The 8,288-nt window shown below is 51.7% G+C and overlaps 1 long non-coding RNA gene across 1 annotated transcript; it reads left to right on the top strand.

Annotated features, from left to right (window-relative positions):
• Nucleotides 1-342: 342 nt before the first annotated feature.
• On the top strand, nt 343-7,151 carry LOC131384573 (uncharacterized). The gene is made up of 4 exons (XR_009215556.1): nt 343-479; nt 5,643-5,818; nt 6,219-6,508; nt 6,876-7,151. It is a non-coding gene; the product is annotated as an uncharacterized LOC131384573 (long non-coding RNA).
• The last annotated feature ends 1,137 nt before the right edge of the window (nt 7,152-8,288 follow it).

Genomic DNA, 8,288 nt, shown 5'->3' with positions numbered 1-8,288 from the left:
ATAGACACAGTAGAGAGCATTTCTCGACTGAAGTCCAGAAAGGGAAAGGAGAGGAGTAAAGAGGAAAAGAGAACAGTGGTGGGTGCCTATAAAGAGTCACACACCTTGCTGCGTGCTCTATATGTGGGCTATTGTTTGTTCTCACAATGAATCTGAGTAGTAGATATAGCATGCCCGTTTTCCAGATGAGGAAACTGAGGGTTAGAGAGATTCTATAACTTGTGCAAGGTTATAGGCTCTAAGTAGCAGATTAGTTCTGACTGGAGGCCAGCGTTTCCTCTGGCCTCTGTGGCATCACAACTCAATGGGAGTATGACTTGGGCAGCTCCAGCTGGCTCCTCTGCTAGTCTTGCCACAGTCACCAGTTTTGGAGGAGTGAGAGAGGAGCTTTCCACTCCTCTGAGAGTCATGTCGAGAGTCTGTCTTAGCCCTCGACGCCTCAGTCTTTGTAGATCTCATCCCAGGACCCCAAGGGAGAGGTAGGAAGAGGGGCCTTCACTGGGGAGAAGGCCAGAGACATGCTGGGCTCTCTTTGGGGTCTGGCCCTGTCCCTGCCAGCTGTGGGCTCTTGGGCACATGATGGGTGTGCATGAATGAGCCAAAAGATCCTGCCAGCGTTGGTGTGGCTATGACTCCCAAGTTTCTGTCCCAACTTTTACCATGGGCCCATTCTGATTCTGGGGGTTAAATGTGGGAAAATAGCATCTTCAAAAACCCTGCTGCCTTCTCCTTGCAATATTGGAAAAGCAGATTCCTTGGCCATAGCTAGGGCTGAGGGTCCAGAGAGGTTAAATGGCAGCCATGGAGGCTGCCTTTGCCACCGTGGAGACATCTGCTGTGAGGGTGCTGTCTGAAGCTCTGCTCCCTGGCCACTGCTTTGCCCTGGGCTCCAGGTCCCTAGAAGGGACAAGGATTGGGGATTGGTTAGGAATCCCAAGGGAGCTCTTTCCTGGGTTTGGGTCGTGGAGGAGGCTGGGGCTGCTTGTTCCAGGCTCTTGAGCAAATAGCCCTGCCAAGACTTGCCACTGCAAAGTTCCATTGGCATGAACCCCCTTGGCTGGCATCCCTTCCCAATGTCAGAGCCCTGCCCTGGCCCTGGCTCCCAAGCTCAGAACACTTGCCTTGTCCCTGCCCCCACAGGGGGACAGTGGTTCCTGCTGATTAGCTAGGGCTGAGCTGCGGATTAGAATAGGACAAAACCATGAAGGAAGGAGATCATTTGCATACCCAGACTTGTTCAGGTGGTGGTGTCAGGGCTGTGCCAGAACACTGAGCTCTCACGTCGCCTCTCCCAGGTGTGAGAGCTGGCCTCGCCTGCAAATCACCAGGTGGGGCTCCACCTGGGTGTTCCTGGTTGGAACTGTGGCCCTGGCTTGAGGATACCTATAGACTATAAGGGTGCCAGCACCAATCATCTGAGGGCATGAGGAGAGACAGAAAGACCCTGTTCTCTGACCTTATGCCCAATAGGGCCAAGGACACTGAGCACATTATCAGCCCCTTCTGGCTGTCTTTACATCTTACCCCCCTGGCTGTGACACCAACCTCCAACCAGGGGCCCGGTGCCTGCAATCCTGGGGACTCACTGCAGAACTGCAGCATCTGTTTTTCCAAACTAGGGCCATCAAACTCCACCCTCAGAGCAATTTCACACATTTCTTTGTGTTTGTGATACAGTGCGACTTTGCTCTGCCCCGCTCTGCCCCATAAATGCCCCCAGGTCAGAGGGTGCCTCTCATAAAGCATCCAGGGTCATTCTGGGCCTGGAAGGAACTCCTGTGTGGTGTCACTTGAATAAGAAGCCAGGCAAAGTGTGTCCATGTGAAACAAATAATTGGGTATATCTGGTACCTGAGGGAGTATTTCACATCTGCATTCTCATTCAAGTTTTCTACTGTGTACTGTAAGGTGAGCAGGACAAGGATTATCACCCTTGTGATACTTTCTAGATAAGGAAACCCAGGACCTAGGAGGCCAAGACCAGGGCAAGAGTCAGGCAGAGAGACCAGAGCGCAGGCTGTGTGGGCTCCTTCCACTATGCAGCAATCAATGCTCCCTCCCCTGTGTGGGCTCTTTGGGTCTAACCTGGGAACCAGAACTTTGGGTCTAACCTGGGAACCAGGAGACTTGTGAGTGCTGAGCAGCTGTGCCCCAGCCCGAGCCACAGGGGGGCCTCACATTGAGAAGCCCACACTGTGTCGGCCTCCAACGAGCCTGGAACTGACGGTGCCCCATAGAGAGGGCCCTGTGGGGAGGAGGCTAGCCATGCAGACAGCCTGCTGCTAGGTGTGCGGTGGAACCGCGGAGCTATTTGCAGATCTGGTCACCACCATGCTGAGTGCCAGGGAGGAGGGAATGGGGAGACATTAAGCCCATGAGACAGGAACACAGTGCCTGGTGAAACAGAGCCAGCCGGTGCCAATGCAATTATTGACTGAGTTCATAACCTAATCTGCCCATGGGAGGGGGAACATTTGACAGAATGCATCAGCTGGGGGTGGTGAGCCAGGCGCTGGGAGAGTGAGCGAGACAGGACCACGCGGGGATGCCCTTGACCACGACTGCCTTCTCTCAGGGTCTTCCCACCCTGATGATCCCGAGGAACCCAACGTGCCCCCTATGGCAATTCCATCCATTTCCAACCCCTCATTGGCTTCACATGGGCTTCCTGGGCTCATTGCTCAGCTGCGTGGAATCTGCTGAAGCCACAGCACTGAGCTGAAGCTCACTGGTTCTTGAATGTCACTAGCTGCTCCTGTCCCTGGGCCATTCAATGTCAGTGTCCGCCCTGTGGCTCTTCCTTGCTTTCTAGCTGCCAGTCAGCTGCTTCCCGTCTTCCTCTCTTCAGTCCTCTCTCCCTTCCCCAGTGCACCTTAAACTCTTCTGGCTGCACTGATGGGCTCTTCTTTCTAGCATTTCTGTCTGATCTCTGACCCTAACCCTGTCCTGGCCTGGGAGTGCCCTGAGGTCCTGACTGCCCTTCTTGGCTCCCAGGCAGGGCTCAGTCCCGGGAGATGGGCCTTAGGAGGTGCAGACTCCTGCTGGGCCCACTCAGCATTTTCCACAGCAGGTGGGCAGGCAGTCACATGGTCACATGGCCCATCCCAAATCTCTACATCACAACCCAGATTTTCTCCATTAAGGGTATCGATTTCCTCGGCTGAACTGCTGGGATCAAAGGCAGCCTTGGCAACTCGGCAGTTCATTAAGTCCCGGCTGTCCCAGGGGACTGGCCTGGTGGATAAACATGTGAGCAGGAGGCCATGCTGGGACCTTGAGGGCAGCCTGCTGCCAGGAGTGCTCAGGCTGGACCTGGGCAGGGCGGCAGGAAGGGCAGACCTCAGGCTGCCTTTTTGTCCTCTCCCTCCAGGAACTGGGCTTTTGGGCCCTCCCCAGGGCCAGCAGGAACCATATGGGGATACTGCACCTGCTCCCACCCTGCTCCTGCCATTTTCCTGCCTGCCCTCCCACCAGATACCTGCCAGGCCTTGTGCTGGGCACTGAAGATGCAGAGCTTCCTAAGCCTCTGACCCCACCCTCAAGGAGCTCCCACTCCAGTGAGGAAGGCAGACCCCATACCATAGCGTTACCAGGCTGCGTACTAACATCTGATCGTCAGAACCATTCCCAACTCAGAGATTGTGTGACAGGCCGCCTGTTTCAACCACAGCATTTTCTCTAGATTTTTGTTCTTGCTTTTCAAAGCTACTCACTGGAAAAATTTTGGATGATACAGACCCTGAAGCACAAAGTAGAACATGAAATTTACACTAATCAAGGCTGTTGGTTTTTCCAACTTCCCTTCCCTCTGCCTGATCTGGAGATGGAGGTAAAGCAGAGCACACCTGGATGGGGTTGGCCCTGTGTCTCAGGTCAACAGTGTCTGTCCTCCACAGGTGAGGGTGACCTGAGATGGTGCCAGGAGGGAGGATGCAGCTGTCCTCTTGCCCCCAGCCCCCGACCCTGAACTTTCTCCTCCTGAGCTCCAATCCGCCTTCACTTCCTATGTGTTCTCTCTCATTGCCCCCAACTCACATGAATGTGAGCACTTAGATGCAAGGACTTTCTAGGGAAATTAAAGCTGTAGAGTATCCCCACTCCTTCCTTCTTTCACTCCCTTATCCTGAGGACTAAGAGGAAGAGCTGAAGGGGCAACACTCCAGGGGACTATTAGAGGCCAGGGGACAAGCAGGCCTGGCAACAAGCCACGGTTGCAGGTGCCGACCGGCCCCCCCATCCCTGCCCACTGGGTGCCCAGAGTGTGTGAGGTGGAGGTGGCCCTAGAGGTGGAAGAGCTGCCTCCTGAACATGCAGGGCCTGTGGTTTCACTGAAGACAGCAGGTTAACATGGATGAAACAGGATGAGACAGGGCAGGCTGGCTTGTGGTCTTTTCTGAGTGACCCCTAAACCAGGGACTCAGACAGGTCTGGGGCTGGGGAAGCTGCTGGATGGGAGCATTTTCCCCGGTTCCTATAATGCAAAGTAACAGTCACTTCCCTTGCTCCAAAGCTTCATTGCTGGCTGCAGTCAGAGTCTGGACTCTTGCCCACACTTCGTTCTTCTCCTCCAATCACAGGGAGGGGTTGGTGGAGTCACTCGCTTGCCCAGTCATTCCATCAGCAGATGTTTGCTGAGTGCTGATTGGGTGCCAGGCACTGTGCCTGACCCTGGGGACACAATGCTGAGCAAAACAGACGTGGCCACTTTCCCCTAGCGGACCTACATCTGAAGGCAAGCATCCCAGTTTTCAGCTTGAAACGACCCGGCAGCTCCAGGGATGGGACAGGCAGGTGGAGAGAGGAGGTTGTGTCGAGACTGTATAAAGACTCAGACTGAACCCTTACTCTTAAATTAGGCAGAGTTCTACTACTGCCCCCCAAACACCCTTCCCCAAAGAAGGGCTGCTGGGAAGGGGTGTGGGGATAGGGAACCAACATTTGTTCAGCTCTGAAAGTGCTAGGCATAGGGTAGGCTGAGTGACTCACATTTCTTGTCTTAATCCTCACCAAAACCCTGGGAGGTGAATATCATAATCCCAATTTGCAGACCAGGAAGCTGAGGCTCAATGGAACAAATTAGCTCATCATTAAAGTGGGTAATGCATAACCAGGTCTGGCTGCAGGGCCTATGCCTGTTCCACAACATCAATTGTCTCTGGGAAACATACAAGACCTTTGTTCTCCCTTCTGAGCACTGCAGACAGGTGAAGACCTTGACCCCCTGGGAAATTGTTGCCACTTTCTGCTTTGAAGAAAATGATAGAGGAAGTGCCAGAGTGAACTCTCTTCCCTTTTTAAACGTCGGCCTCTCTTTTCCCTCCTGCATCTTCCTAGTCCTGGAAATCCCTGTTGTCCCCGCCTTTGTCCCAGAAAATCCCAAAAACGCTTCACGTGAGTCTATTTAAATCCCTACTCTCAGCACTCAGGACCGGTTCTGGTTTCCTGGTGTGGCCTGGGCCTCCATCTGGTTTGGAGGCTATTTTGATCCACCGGATGCAGATTAGCTGCTGCGATCTGGGGCTGAGCTGCTGGAGAGATGCCTTTATCTACAGAAGGACAATTTGAAAACTAACTCAAAGCATCGAGAACAAATAAATAAATTCCTCTTTCTGTTCCCAGCACTCTCCATCCCATTTCTACAGGTAATTGCTGAAGGATTTTTGCTTCAAACAAGCTCTTGTTTTCATCAAGTGTGGGGTGCAGCAAAGTGGACTCGGGACTGGCCGATGTCTGGCTAGAAATGCCAGGCAAGGGAAACAGTGACTCTAGTGGGGTCAGGAGAGGGGCATCTGCTGGCCCAGGAGCCCAAGGCAGAGGGGTGAGTCTTTCTGAGGTCAGTATCAGGTCCATTCATTTGCTCTAATGTAAGCCTTCTTGGGCAGGAATCATCTTCTCCTTCTCTAATCATCAAGGAAAGGAGCCTTCAGTCCTGCGCTGGCCTGGGCCCAGATGAGGGATGTTAATTTCATTGTCAGTGTCTTGATGTTTCAGGAGCTCATGGCACTTGAAAATATGGGCTTTGCATCATGCAGGTGGGTAGCGATGAGGGCTACCCTTGCTTGCTTGGGACGCAGAGGGGGCTCAGAGGTGGGAGGTAAAAAAGCTTGCAGCTTCTGAGAAGCTGTGGGTACAAGGGAAGAGGATGAGAAGGAGAGAAACCTGAACATCTGTAAACTTCTCATTTATTCTTCACAAAGGCTTCATTGTCCCCCTTATAGGTGAGGCGACTCTGAGGCAGGAGGTCCAAGTTTGCTGGACAATGGCAGAAACAGAATTCAAACACCTGTCTTCTAGGAGAAGTTCTGGTCTCTCCTCGGTGCTGCCACTGCCCCAGGAAGAGTTTCCAGGAGCTGACAAGCATTCAGGTTAGTCAAGATGGGATCAGATTGAGAAAAGGAGAAGGGAGAGCATATTCATTCTCTTTCTACCTCCCTCCCACAGCCTTTCATGCTGATCTCATCTGACGAGGCTGCTTCCTTCTCCCTGGACTCTACAAGCTCCTGTCATGGTCAGCGGCAATGTTGTCCACAGTGGGTGGCCAGCCTTTATCTAGCAGTAAAGGATGGATTCTGTTATTTCAGTGACGTGGGGCTCAGGGTAATGAAAGTGATCATCAAAAAGCGAAAGTAAAGTTGTCCTCACAGGGTTAACAAGAATTCTGGGCAGAAATATGGCTATAATTAGGCATTAATCAGGCTGCACTTTGACCCACTTCCTTGTAACTGACAGACACGGTAGGACTAGATACTGGCCGTTTGCATCCCTAATGTTCCTATAGATGGGATTTCTGATGTTAGAGCTATAAGGCTTTTGTTTAAGATAGACAGGATCTTTGACATTAGAGTCATAAGGCTCCTGTTTAAAAATTGCTTAAGATGTTTCTCAGATCCTGAATTCCAGCAAAACAGATGATACTAACAAGTTTGAAGACCCCCATAGAGGAATGGAATCAGTATGAGAACACAGTTTCTTCATCTCCCTGTCCCAAAACTTCACCCTGGACTCCTCAACCAATCAACAATCTCCACACTTCAGCCCACTCTAAAACTCGTAAAATCCCAAGCCCCAAACTCCTCTGGGAGATGGATTTGAGGCTTCCTCCCGTTTCCTTGTGTGGCAGCCCTATCATTAAACCTCTTTCTCTGCTGCAACCTGGTGTACTTGGTGTATTGACTTGCCATGCACATTGGGCAAGGGATCTATTACACTTACAAGAGCACCTAAAAAGGGCTACACTGGGCTGGGTGTGGGGCAGAGTAAATGGGAATGGGAACACTCTGGACCTTGGAGCATGCTGGTGAACCCTGAGCCTTCGGTCTAGGCTCATCTTGTGCTGATGGGGCACATGGCCTTCTCCCGCAGACCTAGACAGTGGATAGAGGTGACAGCATTAGGGACCTTGCATTTGTATGCTTGCCTGAGAGGCCACTGTGATCACCCCTCTTTATAGATGAGAACAGAAGGCTCAAAGAAGTCAAGCCCAAAGTTGAATACATAGCAAGGTGTGGATCCAGTATTTGCATCCAGGAGTGTCCCATTTCAAACCTAAAATTTCTACTAAAGAGAGGAACAAACAAAAACATCAACAACTACAAGTAATGTTTCTGGAGGGCTAACTTCATAGTGCATTTTGCTGGGCACTTTGAGGACAGCATCTCACATAGCTCTCTTAGGGTCCCTATTTTGCACATAAGGAAACTGAAGCTGTGATAGGTTCACACATTGCCATGAGTAACACAAATCTTAAGCCAGGGCTAGCCCCAAAGCCTATGCTCTTAACCTGAAGACACCCTGCCACTCAAAATGTATACCTGAACAGAAAAGACCAAGTGCTAACATTTTATGCCGGGCAAATGTGGGTACTATTTGGATTGAAGGACAAGAGAAGGGAGTTCAGGGAGAGAGCATGTGTTGAATCCCTTCCTTCCTGCCTGCCTGCCTTGGTCTCAGCCCCTGTTGGAGTGAGCACTGAGCAAAGTGTAGCATATACCTCTGGGGTTTTGGGGGGTTTTTTTGACATAGGATCTGGCTCTGTTGCCCAGACTAGAGTGCAGTTGCATGACCATGGCTCACTGTAGCCTCGATCTCCTGTGCCCAAAGGATCCTTCCATCTCAGCTGGAACTATAGACACATGCTGCCATGCCCCACTAATATTTTTTTGTTTTAATTGGGAGATGGGGTCTCGCTATATTGCCCAGGGTGCTCTCAAACTCCTGGGCTCAAGTAATCCTCCTGCCTTGGCCTCCCAAAGTACTGGGATTCTAGGCATGAGCCACCATGCCCGGCC

Source organism: Hylobates moloch, unplaced genomic scaffold (assembly GCF_009828535.3).
Source record: "Hylobates moloch isolate HMO894 unplaced genomic scaffold, HMol_V3 SCAFFOLD_11, whole genome shotgun sequence".
Taxonomy (NCBI): domain Eukaryota; kingdom Metazoa; phylum Chordata; class Mammalia; order Primates; family Hylobatidae; genus Hylobates; species Hylobates moloch.
Note: the sequence above shows the minus strand (reverse complement) of the source record. Positions and strands in the feature narration are given on the sequence as shown.